Source organism: Triturus cristatus, chromosome 8, assembly GCF_964204655.1.
Source record: "Triturus cristatus chromosome 8, aTriCri1.1, whole genome shotgun sequence".
Lineage (NCBI taxonomy): Eukaryota > Metazoa > Chordata > Amphibia > Caudata > Salamandridae > Triturus > Triturus cristatus.
This window is the reverse complement of record NC_140591.1, coordinates 1,514,034,139-1,514,049,198: the sequence shown is the minus strand read 5'-3', so window position 1 is coordinate 1,514,049,198 and position 15,060 is coordinate 1,514,034,139.

Genomic DNA, 15,060 nt, shown 5'->3' with positions numbered 1-15,060 from the left:
GCTTGCAGCGAAACTTCTAGAATTTTCATATACTGTGGAATACATCCCGGGCGGAAAATACTCCCGTGCAGATTGCCTTTCCAGACTTCCTATTGAAGAGTCAGAAAATCAAGAATGGGAAGCAGAAATTCAAGAGTGTTTCATTGCTTATATAGGGGATGCCAGTTTTTCTGAAAATGACTGGATTACAGCTCTTCAAACTGATTGCATCTTAAATGAAGTGGTTACATTAATGAAATCTGGTTCGCCAAAAGAATCACAGTTGAAAAATTAGTTGCAACTGTTTTGGAAAATTTCTGATGAATTATCTTTAGAAAGTAACCTCCTAGTTCATGGTTGTACCCTTTTCTTATCGACAACAGGTAATAAACTTGGCACATAGCGGGCATTTAGGCACCACCTTGACAAAAAGGAAAGTCAGAGAAAAATACTGGTGGCCACGTATGGACTCAGAAATTAAAGACTTTGTTTCTAGTTGTATTAAAAGTAAGTCAAGTGATAAAGTGTTAACAACTGAACATCAAGTAGAATCTGTAAGTCTTTGTCCAAAGAAAGCATGGCAACGCGTTGGTGTTGACTTTTTAGGCCCATATCAAATCTTACCTTACAAATTAAGATACTTCATTGTTATGGTGGATCATCTTTCTAGGTGGGTTGAGGTTGAACCTGTTACTGAACCTACCACTACAAAAGTGCTAAAATGTTTTCAAAAAGTCTTCTCTAGAGAGTAGCTCCCAGAGAAGTTACTCACTGATAACGGGGTTCCATTTGTGCCCTCAGAAATGTCATCTTTTCTAGAGAATTGTAACATTAAACATTTAAGAACAACACTTTACCATCCCCGGAGTAATGGAAAAGTTGTACATTTTAACAAAGTGTTAGTTGAATGTATTCAAGCTTCTATTAAGAGCAATGTGAATGCTGCAAAATCCATACAAGAACTAGTGTGGTCACACCGTACCACCCCGCACTCAGTCACTGGAAAATCTCCATTTGAATTAATGAGAGGTAGAGAAGCTATTACTGAATTATGTCCTTTTGAGTTTTAAAAGTGTTACCAAAGCCTGGGGATGTCAATAGCTGGTGCAAATCTGCTGAATCTAGCTCCAATTTGTTCAATTTTAAAAGATCTGTCAAAAACATTTCTGTTCCAACGAAGTCCTGTAGATTGAAAATAGGAGACTGGGTACGTGTCAAAAATCCCATTCTGGTTGGGAAAGGTTTATCAAAATTTTAAGATCCTGTTCAAGATTGTGAAATAAGAAAGAATTCTGTGAAACTTTCTGATGGGAAATGGTGGGGCATTACTCGCGTAGCTTTAGTTCCTTGTAATTTTCAAGTTCCAAAGAAAATTAAAAATGACACTAAGGACAAACTGCTTCTACCTAGCAGGAGTGACTGTGATCCCATGAGACCAAAAGACTAAATGATTTTGTTCCTCGTTAAAGTTTTAAAGGAAGAGGTGATGGTCTGTGCTTTAACTTGAATTTGTAGCAACTCAATTACTTTAACTCACTTATCGAACATTTTATGGAATGTCTAACTATATTAGAAATTCTTGTGTTTTATAATATTTTAGAACTTAAGATCTTTATTTATTTCTGTATTTCTTTTTGCTTAATCTTATGTTTTTATAAAAAAGGGAGATGTGTGGTAATGTGTATTTCCCATGCCTTTGCCTTAGAATGTAGTGAGGTCATGGAGCAGGAGAAGAGTGTTCTCTTCCTGACATTCTGTATTGTGGTAGTTGCTCCAGGGCCCCTTCTTGTACAGATGTACTTCCATCAATAAACCTACTTCTTCAAATATTCACCTGGAAGAGTCCTCATTACAGTATCCTTGCTGAGGCATCCAAGCAAAAGGACTGTTGGATATTCTGGCACCTTTTCTCTAAAGGGGTAACTCATCAGGTTAGTGAAAATTATGTTTACATCCAGCCACACATCTGGGAAGAGTACTTTCAGGCATTATAATCTGTGATGGATTGTGAATTTGTGGGTGATGCAGAGGAGGTAACAGGGGTTTGTACTGAAGTATTTGATCCAAATGAGGTAGTGAGCTTCTCCCTTATGGAGTCCATGAATGCAATCAACTCACTACAAACTGGTAAAGACCCTGGGGTAGATAGACTTCCGGGAGATCTATATAAGTCTGAACCCAAAATATGGGGCCCTCTGCTCCAGCTAGTCTCTAATGCCATCACACATGGAGGTGATATCCCGGCAACATGAAAGGGTGCCAAAATAATCCCAATATTCAAAAAAGGGGGCAAAGGGGACCCTGCTAATTAGAGGCCTATCAGCCTCGTAGATGTGTCACAGAAATTATTTAGCAAAATGTTTTTATCACAGCTCCAAAATTGGATTGAGGATCACAACATACTCTCGCACCTGCAGGCTGAGTTCAGAGCAGCTACAAGCACCCTAGATCTAGTGTTTTGTTTCCACATGCTTATATGGAAAGAGGTCAAGCTTATGAAGGGTCATCTTTATGTAGTGTTTGTTGACCTCAAAATGGCATTTGACTCAATTGAACGCACCAGGCTCTGGTCAGTTTTAAGGGACATGGGTCTCTCCCCTGGCCTACTCCGACTCCTAATCCGTCTACATGATGCCAATTATGCTAAAGTCATATGGATCCCTGATGGGAGCCTGACTGACAAAATATCCATTAATGGAAGAGTGTGCCAGGGGTGTGTGCTGGCCCCTACTATGTTTACCCTATACATAAATGAGCTCATGAAAGAGCTGTTTGATTGTGGAGGTGACCCACCGAAACTAGGAGGCAAGTTAATACCGTCCCTCTTATTCGCTGATGACACAATACTTATATCAAAATCACCTATGGGTATTCAGAATCTGTTAACCAAATTTGCGACAGCATGCAAAGTTAGGGATCTTAAAATCAATTGCTCAAAAAACAAGTTTATAGTTTTCAATCCCTATAAATTGACTAAGGGGAAACGGAGACTCGAGGCCCAACTATTAGAACAGGTTAAGGCTTTTGACTATTTGGGTGTTAGGATCAGCAACAACTTGCCTTGGTCCCCCCAAATCGAGAAGAGTGTAAAAAGAGTTTTACGCTCACCTTTTCACCCAATCTCTCTTACACTAGAAATATACAGTGCCAAAGGTTTGGGTGCAGCCCTTTATGGGGCAGAACTGTAGGGTCTGGAGCATATTGGCCAATTAGAAGTCGCTGAGAATACATTCTTAAGAGCTCTTTTAAATATCGCAAAGAGTACACCCATACTACAATTACACCTCGACCCTGGGCTAAAATGTATTTCTCACTGTGCTGTCCTGAAGGTGTTTATGTTCTGGATAAGGCTATGGACAGGTAACACCCAAGTACCAGTAAAAGATGCTGTAGAGGAATTACTAATCACTCAAAGTAAATCAGGTTTCCTGCCGTGGTTTAAAAAAGTCAAAGTGTGAATTATTAAGTTAGGGTTGGGGAACATGTGAGATAATCCTCATTCCATTACAAACAAAAATGATACCACAGTTAAAAATAACGTATTGGAATTGTATTAATATTGTTTGCACTGAGTCTAGGTCATGGCACTTGAACAACATCTTTTTTAAATGTTAAAAGTTGTTTTAATTTTGAAACCTATATGGACGATGTTGAACTAGCCCAAGCATGTGCACTTTATATACAATTTAGATTTGGCACTTTACCTCTGAATGATATAAGAAGTAGGTGGGGAATTCCTACCACTACTCCTTCATGTCCATTTTGTAAAACTACTACTGAAACCATTGAACATCATGTTTTCTTTTGTCCTGCATATGCTATTCCGGAGAAAAGATTGATCATTCCTGCATGTCGAGTAATGTCTTGCTCACGCCCTTCAGATGCCTTGCGAGTATTTAGTTCTGACAAAACAAAATGGCTTGTTTTCACTCTTTCTAGATATCTCCTCTACGCCTGGTGGCAGAGGTTCAAAGTGGCTACATAATCCCCAACTGCAGGACTATGGGGATAATCTAAGTGGGGGCTTGTGTATGTAATTTCTATTTACCGATTCCTAAATACCGAATTTTACCGATTCGGTATTTAAGAATCGGTAAATAGAATGTAGGTAAACAATCGGTAAATGTTACCAATTCGGTAATATTCACTATTACCGATTCAGTATTTACCGAATCGGTAATAAGGAATACCATCCCATTCATTCCTATGGGCCTGGAGACCCATAGGTATGAATGGGAAGCCATTCACTAATACCGATTAAGTAAATACCGAATCGGTAATAGGGGAAGCATATTCAAGGGTAGCAGGGTGTCACATTGACACCCTGTTGCACCCCTGAATCATGCATGTGTGCAAATGTGGTGCACATACATGCCCTAAGGGCATGTATGTCTGCCACATGGTACTTTTAACAAAGTACAAAAATGCTTTTGGAAAGGTATTCAGTATTTACCACCAACTTGTAGTTGGTGGTAAATAACAAATCCTTAAACCAAAAAATGCACTCACTTGAGTGCTCCCTGCATAGGATTTAAGGATTCGGTAATTTACCGATTCCTTAAAATAACGAATCAGTAAATTACCGAATCCTTAAATCCAGGCTCCTACATCGCAAAGGGCTAAATACCGGTCGGTAACGGGAATTTTACCAATTTTTGGCCATTACCGACGGGTATTAGCCCACCTACATATGGCCCAAAGTCTCCGAGCCTAGCAAAAAACAAAAAAAACAAAAAAAGTCAGTTTTTTGCGTGACTTTGAGGGTTCACCCCTCCCAAAAGAACATCTACCCTAGGAATAGGCTCCCATGTCTCTACACTGAGATCACTAGACTGCCCACTGGCATGTCTGGCTGCTACCAAGGCCCTCAGTGCATTTTGAATCTCTTTTTTCCTGATGAGGCCTCTGATTTGGACCTTTAGGTTGTTACAAATAGCCTTCAACTCCTTGACCTAGTAGGTTTCCAACCTTTCCTCCTTAAAGGCCACTTCTAGGGATTCAATTGATGATGCTGCTGTACCAGGCAGATGGAAATACAAAAATAGACCAAAAAAAAAGAAACAGTATGTGTTAAGTAATGGTCTACGATATGGTGGTAGTGCACAAAAATCACTGTATGGTGAGTGCAAGCTATCCTACCCCAACCCATGTTAGAAATAGGGGTCTCTAGTTGGCAATGGTTTTCACCTTTGTCCAAATAGGGACCCTTCCTTCTAGTCAGGATAAGGGGGATACACTTCTTGGTAGCTTAGCACAAGCATTCAAGCTTTTCTCAGAGGCAGTGTGTAAAGCATTTGCACGAAACATACAGTAATACAGTGAAAACACTACAAAAAGACACCACACTAGGTTTAGAAAAATAACCAATATGTTATCTGTGCAAACAAGACCAAAAATGATTAAAAGAAATCTGCCATACAGTTCTCAGAAATCTCAATAATCAAAAATAGACTTAAAATATAGTTCCATGAAGTCAATAGTTCCGTCTGGGTCTAGCGTGTCATCTTGAACAACAAATCCAAACAGTTCTTGCTGAATGCGGCGTCGCATGCCAGCTACAGTGTCAGGAAGACCCGCAAAACTACCTTTAGAAATGCAGGGCTTTGGTGACATCTTGTTGTGCCCTGAAGAGCCAGCGTACAGAGGCATCAGTTCCAGAGGTCGAAGCAGGAGTCGTCGGGCTCTTCAAGTCACGTGCTCTGCAGATTGATCAACTTGTGTTTAGATTCAAGAGCAGTAGCGTATCAGGCGTCACGGCTGCGGTGCGAAGTGCAGCGGTGCAGTTTCCTCAAGTCACTGTGCAGGCAGCCTCTAGGTGATGGTCATCCATCAGAGTCGGTGAGACTAGGGCTGCGGTGCTGGCAGGTCACGGTGCAAGCAGCGGCATCATTGTTGTGGAAGCGTTGTCATCAGCTGTTGGACTGAAGTCAATGGCGCCACCGTGGGTAGGCCAAGGGTGTGGTGCGGTGCGGGATGATGATGGTGCATTGTGTAACTAACGAGAGGTGCCCTCTAACCAAGGTGCAAGCAGCAGCATCAATGTTAGCATGGAGAGGTGTTGCCGGTGATGAAAGGGTAGCGGCATGAAGTGAGACAGTGCAGAGCGCAGAGTGCGGTGGACACAGGTCATGATGCAAGCAGGAGCTTGTTGGTGAGACCAGGGTTATGGTGCGAAGTGCAGTAGTGCCCTCTGCGATACCTTCAGGACACAGATTCTGCAGCATGGCCATTGACAGCATCGGGTTGCTTTTTCCTCTGTTGCAGCAAAAAAACAAACAGGGTTTTTTTTTTATTAAAAAGGGGAGGGGGACGAGTGGCCCCCCTCCTGGCCCACTTCCAGCCCTGGGCACCCCATCCCCGCGGGCCGGTCCTTACATTGGGGACCTCAGGGCTCCCTGCATCCTGCACGATCCGCTATTGCTTTTGGGTAAGGGGAGCTGCTAACATGCAGCTCCCCTTGCCCAAAAGCAATTCTGCTTTGCTTCTCAGAAGCGAGAGCAGGTTTCCTGCTCTCGCTTCCAAGATGCAAAGCAGTGTAAGCTATGGCAGCAATGTCCCGGGGCGGGCACCCCGGGACATTGCAGGAGCTGGCCCTGGGTGGTCCCCAGGGTCATCGCGGGCTCTAGGAGTTGGGCCACACTCCCCCTCCCATTTCAAAAAAGCACCTGGGAGGTGGTGGTCCCGAGCCCCGGTATTCCGCAAACGGCCCCCCACCGTGATTATAGTTTGCCCAGGGGAGGTGGTGGTCCCTGGAGCAGTGTGGGGAGGGGTAGGAGCCCACCCCACAGATCTTTTATTTAATGGTCCCCAGGGCTTGGTTGCCTGCGAGCCCCCCTGCTCATACTTAACAATGCCCCGGAGAGGTGGTGGTCCCTGCGCCAGCATGGGGGGCAGGAACGCCCTCCATGCATTTTAAAAGTCCCAGATAGGTGGTGGTCCTCAGGGCTTGTGGGGCCCACAAGGCCCCCACACATAATTAAGGGTGCCCTGTGGAGGTGGCGGTGCCCAGGCAGTGTGGGGAGGAGCAGGAGGCCCCTCACACTTCTTTAGTTATTATTAAGCCCTGGGGAGGTGGTAGTCGCCATTGTTGCGGGGACTTCCGCAGACCCCGCTAATTAATTGCACATTGCCCCCAGGACCTGGCCCACCCTTCCTTTTTTCTTTTTTTTCAGCTGGATTCGTGCACCTAGCCCGAATTTGTCTGATTAAAAAAAATAAAATGCTTTTTTTTGGGCCTTAGGGTCTTTGTGGGACCTCCCCGGGGCATTGCTTGATATTAGCGGGGTCCTGGTGGCCCCCCATGCCCCGGGGACTGCAATCTCCCCAGGGATCAAAGTTAAATTAAAAAGTGGTGGGGCTCCTGCCCCCCCCACACTGCCCCAGGGACCACCACCTCCCCAGGATATTAATCATATAAATACAGGGTCCATTACAGACCCCCGCCCCGTGGACCACCACCTCCTCAGGGCTTTGTCAATGATGGTAAGGGGGCCATGGGCCCCCCTTGGAGCCCTTGACAGCCCTGGGGACCACCACCCCCCAGGGCCGGCTCCTGCAATGTCCCACTGGAGGAGGCATATATGCAGAGTGGTGTAAAAAAGGGATATGGCTTCTGACCACTCTCAACAATCCAGCTGTTTGGGGATCACTAGAGTTAACAGGAGAGCTAGTTGGCCCCCAGGGAACCTCTGAAGGTAAGGGGACTAAATCCCTCAACCAAGAGCATGCCAGAAGGCACGTTTGCAGAATGGTGGAGAAAGGGGTCATGGCCTCTGTCCACATCTCCTACTGTGTGGGGGCTTACTGGAGATAACAGGTAGGCTTGTTGGCCCCTAAGGATCCCCAGCAGTGAAGGGGACTTCGCTCCCCATCCAAGAGCACGTTTGCAGAGTAGTGGGCTAAGGGGGTGTGGCCTGCTAAGAGAACTTAGCAATCCTGCTACGTCAGACTTACTGTAGGTAATAGGAGGGGCAGTTGGCCCCAAAAGATGTCCTTGGGGGCCAACTACCCCTCCTGTTACCTCCAGTAAGTCCCACACAGTGGGATTGCTCAGAGGTCTTTGGAGGCCAAGAACCCCTTTCTCCACCATTCTACAAACTCACCTCTTGGCACACTTCTGGTTGGGGGATAAAGTCCACTTTACCCCTGAGGGACTTTGGGGGCCAAGGAGACCTCCTGATACCTCCTGTAAATCCTACGCAGCAGAATTATTGAGCACTAGTTGGAGGCCTAGCCCCCTTTCTCCACCACTCTGCAAACACGACTACTTGTTAAAGAAGCATTTGCAATGTAATAGGTTTCACATTTGCGAGAGTTAGAGCAATTGGCGTTGTAAATGTAAATGTTTTTTGCTAATGTTTTTTGGAGTGGAGGTACGTTGTGTGTAGTGGAATTATGTGGCATGTTGTGCAGTGAAATTATGTGGATAGAAAGTATGTGGTGTTTAGTGTATAGGAATTATGTAGAGTTGGATTATATTTTATGGAGAGTAATTATGTGGTATAGTAGTCTGATTTGTGGAGTGGTAATCTCAGGTTTAGTCTTCTTCATTTCCATAGAAGCTAAACTATAAACTCAATCAGACAAAAAAAAAGAAGGAACCACTGAGGGGCACTTCTGGACGTAGTCAGAGGTATGAACAGGGCCACTGGAATTATGTACTTGTTTGGCTGCACCAATTTTTGCCTAATTATACATTTTCCGCATTTGCCACATAATCCATCATCTGCTGCAATCAATCAATCAATTTTAAGCTTTATTTCGACAATTGTCATAAAAGCACAAAAAACATATACAACATACATCTCAAGACAATATCAGTAAAACATTTACACTATGACAATATTAAAAGTACTATTAAATTCCATTAAAGCTCCAAGACAAGAATAAAACCATGATAAAAAATTATAAAACTCACGTGACAGCATAAATAAAATATCAATATTTTAAAATTAACCAGCAGCAGAGGATTTTAAGGTACAAGTGCGAATGGCCCATTACCATCCCAGAAACTTGGCGACAGTAATAGCTTTGTTAGATCCACAGTCGGAACCTAATATTCTTAAAGCAGACGTACAGCTCTGTGTACCCATGGGAGAGCAAACTGGTTTCAACCATTTACGGCGCGGAGCCACGTATAGCGGACATACAAAAAATATGTGGGGAATGGTTTCGTCCTCAACCCTGCAATGGTGGCACTTGCTACTCGTGGATAAATCCCATTTACATGTAAAAGTTTTAGTGGAGAGGGAACCTATCCTGAATTGGAAATATAATTTCCGATCTGATGGCTTCTCGATTAGGTCCCAAAACAACTCACAAACAGGCCTGGTTTTGAAATCCAAAAACCGGCCCGACAAACTAGTGGCTGTAATCCCATTGAATGATGACTAAGATAACATTTCCCAATATTTTTGCTTTAATTCCAACTTGGTAGGGAAGTCAGAGGACTCTGGGGAATCCCAGAGACACAACAAGTCCAATTTAACAAGTATGGTTCTAATCTCTTTGAGCCAACCTATTTTGTGAAAACGGTCCAGAGCAATCACATCTTTTAGACCCTGTACGAAATGTGAGAGCTCCGGAGTGGACCATAATCGCCTCCAGTATAAGAGTGGACGTAGCTTTGCAATATCCTCAATTTTCATCCTGCCTAGGTCTAAACGAAGTGGGGTCATCGGTGTGCTTTTTTGGAACCCCAACCAGGCAGCGAAGAAACTTATTCTCTGCCAGGGCTAGACGTCTTAAGTCGCTAAATCCCCACAGCTCAGCTCCGTATAGAGCTGAGCCCACCACTTTGATGTTATACATTTCTAGGGCTGGAGTTACAGGTTTAGTAAGCGACATTTTATGTTTCATCAGCAGGGCACCTATATGCTGATGATGTTTTAGAACTGTAAGGTTCAAATTATTTTTCCAGCCCATATCCTTTTGGAGGGAGATGCCTAGATATGTAAAAGCATTCACCTGTTCCAAAGGCACGTTATTTAGTAGTATCCTTCCCTTAAAGGACTTATGCTGATTAAGTGACAGAAACGTAGTTTTTGAGGTATTGATCTCAAGTCCTCTCTGAGTACAAAAATCGCTAAAAGCGTTCACAGCCTTTTGTAGCCCGCTCGGGGTCCTGGAGATTATCAATGTATCGTCCGCAAACATAAGGACTGGGACACGGGTTCCCGCGAGGGAGGGGGCATCAGATGGCGTTCGCGAGAGGTGCTCTACCACCCCATTGATGTACAACGAGAACAGGGTGGGGGCCAACACACATCCCTGTTGAACACCACGCTCAACTGGGAAGGTGTCAGTAACCTCACCCTGTAACCCCCATCTGATCTCCTCATGTAAGCGGACGAGTTTCCCACGTGGGACTAAATCAAACGCTGACTTAAGGTCAACGAAAACAGCATACAATGAACCTTCCCCCAAGACCACAGTTTTCCAGTAAATTGTGATAAACCGGAAAACCTGGTCTATGGTGCTAATGCAGGAACGGAACCCAGCTTGGAATGGAGATAACATTTTTGCTTGTTCCGCCCACATTTGAACTTTATTTAGCACCAGACGGCCCACTACCTTCTGTATCGAATCGATAAGGCTAATGGGCCTATAGTTGCTTGGGAGGGATTTGTCTCCCTTCTTGAATACGGGGATGATCTCCGCTCCCTTCCAAGATGGTGGCACTGGGGACCCATTGGCCACTGCGTTGGCCAAAAAGGCAATGTACTGACACCAAGTTAATCTGTCACTTAAGAAAACATCAGGTGGGATGCCATCCATTCCAGGGGCCTTCCCTCCCAACACACAATCGAGTGCTGTGTCTACATCCTTGGGGGAAAACACCGTGCCTCGGTAAAATTTAAAAGGAGTCAAGAATGGAACTTCTTCAGAGGGGCCACTGGCATATTGGGGTTGAAAAAAAGTAAGCCATTGTGTCTGTGCTACATTGTTTTGGGGTGTATCTGGGCACCCTCCCCGATCCCAGTTAACAATGTTCCAAAATTGTTTGGAATCTTTGGCTACACAAGCTCTTTTTAAATCCTGCCACTTGTCATTGTCCCATTCTCTTTTCGCCACCCTTTGCTCCCGCCTGTAGGAATCTCTGGCCTCCCTTACCCCAGAATGATTTAAGTGCTTCACACAATTTCTTACGAGCCTTTTTACAATTGGCATTAAACCAACCAGCCTTGTTAGATTTATGGGTCTGCTTGCTAGACCTAACATTTTGTAAGAAATATGTTTTTAGCTTGGCAAATAGGGTTAATTGTGATTCGTACATAAATAGTGGGAAATCTGGGCTAGTGGCTCTACACCCTATGGAGGCCGTTTGTTCCGCAACCTCTGTTTTAAGAGCGGCCAGCTTAATAGGGTGTTCACAAATCTTATTCCATTTTACTTGGCGCTTGTTATTAGATAGTACCAAGTTAGATGACATGAGACCCTCTAGCAAGTTCACAACCCTCTCCGTGGGTAATATTAAGAAATCGGAACAAAGAGGGTTGTGATCACTTTCCATATGCCATACAATCTCCATGTCCTCTAAGCATCGCCAAAGCCTTACGTCTACCAATAGATAGTCGATCCGGCTGCTGTTGCGTCCGTTATCAAAGGTGTTGGCTCCCGAAGGGTCCGATTTAGTATGCCCATTAGCAGCTCTAAGACCTCTTTCTAGACACAATGCTGTTAATTGGATGGCAGCGTCGGTCCATCTTTTGACGACTGGGATCTCAAGCTGTGGGATGCCCCATGTCAAATCCTGCTCCACTGCTATCTCCTGCTCCTCGACAACTAGTGGTTCAAAAGTGGTGTTAAAATCTCCCCCCACAATTGATGAGGTAGAGTCCGGGAGGGCATCCAACTGAGTATCCAAGGCGGCTACTACCTCTGACCTCAGGCCACCCCTACGGCCTCTAGCATAAACATTAAATAGGGCCAATGTTAGCCCATGAGGCCAGGTAAGTTTAATAGCTAAAATGTCACTATTTGGGGATTGTATGGGGATGATGCCACAGCCAAGATTTTGACGGACCCATACCACCACACCACCAGCGGGTCGCCCTTGGCTTTTTTTAATGGCGGGGATATAAAAATTAAGATACCCCAGCCGATAAACTGGATCCACTGCCCAGGTCTCTTGTAACAAACAGATGTCATATTTATCTATAAAGTTACCCCAATCCTCAGACACAAATTTTTGCCCAATACCTGCAATGTTCCAAGATAATAGAGACAATTTACCTTCTCCACTAATGATAGTGGATGAGGAATTGTCACTTACTAGCAAGGGAGGACTGGTAATCTCACAGCCTAGATTATGGCCTAAGTGTATAAGTGAGACTAAGTTCCTTTTATCCAATAAATGGGTAGATACAGAACTACTGCTGGGTGGGTTTTTTAACAGATCTTTGAACTGTGGAGTACTTACAGGGGGATCCAATACTGGCACCCTGCCAACTTCCCTGAGTCAATCACACTCCTCCAAATCAGTGAGAGCTGAGAATCTATTTTCTAGACTAAGTTCTCCTGCATAACTTGGTAATGCCCTCCTGTGTGGTAGACTATTCTGCATACAAGGAAACTTAAAGCTTGCATGTGTCCTTCAGGAACTAGATTGGAAAAAAAACTCTTCTGGGGGGGCAACAAGTTAGCAAGTACATTAGGGAGGACATTCACACTAGAAAAGGCTGACGAGCCTTGGATCTGCACCTGCGCGCCATGAGAGGTACTTGACCTGTTTTAATTACATTTTGCCAGTCCACACGGCACCCCTTTACACTGACCTGCTCCCTGCTGACGAGAGGCAACTACCTCGAAACACGTGTCCAGGGATGGCTAACGCAACACATACTGTTCTTTTTACACATCGTGGCATAGGCGTACCCGCTGTCGCCATTACATTTACCACAGTCCTTTGGGGCAACTTGCTGGTGTGACGAGCAGTGTGCGACCAACTTTTGCATAATTTATTACGGCTCCCTTGAGCCAACGGGCTGACGAGCCTTGGATCTGCACCTGCGCGCCATGAGAGGTACTTGACCTGTTTTAATTACATTTTGGCAGTCCACACGGCACCCCTTTACACTGACCTGCTCCCTGCTGACGAGAGGCAACTACCTTGAAACACGTGTCCAGGGATGGCTAACGCAACACATACTGTTCTTTTTACACATCGTGGCATAGGCGTACCCGCCGTCGCCACTACATTTACCACAGTCCTTTGGGGCAACTTGCTGGTGTGACGAGCAGTGTGCGACCAACTTTTGCATAATTTATTACGGCTCCCTTGAGCCAACGGGCTGACGAGCCTTGGATCTGCACCTGCGCGCCATGAGAGGTACTTGACCTGTTTTAATTACATTTTGGCAGTCCACACGGCACCCCTTTACACAGACCTGCTCCCTGCTGACGAGAGGCAACTACCTCGAAACACGTGTCCAGGGATGGCTAACGCAACACATACTGTTCTTTTTACACATCGTGGCATAGGCGTACCCGCCGTCGCCACTACATTTACCACAGTCCTTTGGGGCAACTTGCTGGTGTGACGAGCAGTGTGCGACCAACTTTTGCATAATTTATTACGGCTCCCTTGAGCCAACGGGTTGACGAGCCTTGGATCTGCACCTGCGCGCCATGAGAGGTACTTGACCTGTTTTAATTACATTTTGGCAGTCCACACTGCACCCCTTTACATTGACCTGCTCCCTGCTGACGAGAGGCAACTACCTTGAAACACGTGTCCAGGGATGGCTAACGCAACACATACTGTTCTTTTTACACATCGTGGCATAGGCGTACCCGCCGTCGCCACTACATTTACCACAGTCCTTTGGGGCAACTTGCTGGTGTGACGAGCAGTGTGCGACCAACTTTTGCATAATTTATTACGGCTCCCTTGAGCCAACGGGCTGACGAGCCTTGGATCTGCACCTGCGCGCCATGAGAGGTACTTGACCTGTTTTAATTACATTTTGGCAGTCCACACGGCACCCCTTTACACTGACCTGCTCCCTGCTGACGAGAGGCAACTACCTCGAAACACGTGTCCAGGGATGGCTAACGCAACACATACTGTTCTTTTTACACATCGTGGCATAGGCGTACCCGCCGTCGCCACTACATTTACCACAGTCCTTTGGGGCAACTTGCTGGTGTGACGAGCAGTGTGCGACCAACTTTTGCATAATACACTAGAAAAGTTAACAACAATACAATCCCCTTTAAACTTCTTCACACCATCGCCCACCCATGAAACACGTCTAGTCATAACGATCTCTTTAGCTAGTTGAAAACCACCCCGTTCATTAATGTTCATATTGTTGGTTAACCAATGTAAGGCTTTGTCCATCAGAGTGGTTGATGACTCTATTTGGTCTGGTCTCAAGAGAGGAACATTAGCAAGGACAAGAACCAGGGGCGAAGCTTCCTTTACCAGTGTGAACCTTTTTCCTGGAATTGGTTTGTAGAAGGTCCCAGTATCAAGTTGTGGAGCAATATTTGGGTGGTGTAAATTAACAGCAAGAGCATTTGGGGGATTATGGTCTCGGACAGGACAGTCAGTTTCTGGGACGTCACAGGGGCGACCCACTACAGATGGTAACAATGTGGCATTACTGGTAAGAGACGGCTCCGTGGTCAATATAGCCCCTGGCAACACCGGCTGTCCAGGGGCACTAGAAGTAGGCAAAGGATCTATAAAGGGTTGAACAGATGGAAAAATGTGGTTAATCTTTTGTTCTAACACTGTGACCGAATCAGCAATAGAGTCCAGTCTACTAGTCCAAGGGGCCATAATAGAGTCGATTTTCTCTTTAATGCTTGCCCAGAGTTTTTTAGATAGACCCTCGGGGCATGAAGAAAGGGCCGTCCCAACTTTAGAGGCCTTTCCGGTTGTTGCTTTTTTGTGGCTGGTATCAGGCCCCCCCTTCTTGTGCGCCTGCCCAAGGTAGGCGCTGTTGGGGAGGGAACGACAATAGACGTTTCATCTGGGGGAACTAACAGGGACCTACATTTTGTCTGCTCTTCGGAGGCAAAGATAGAAGAGGTCGTTATTACAGACCTGGCCACCAAATCTCTAGGTATCCC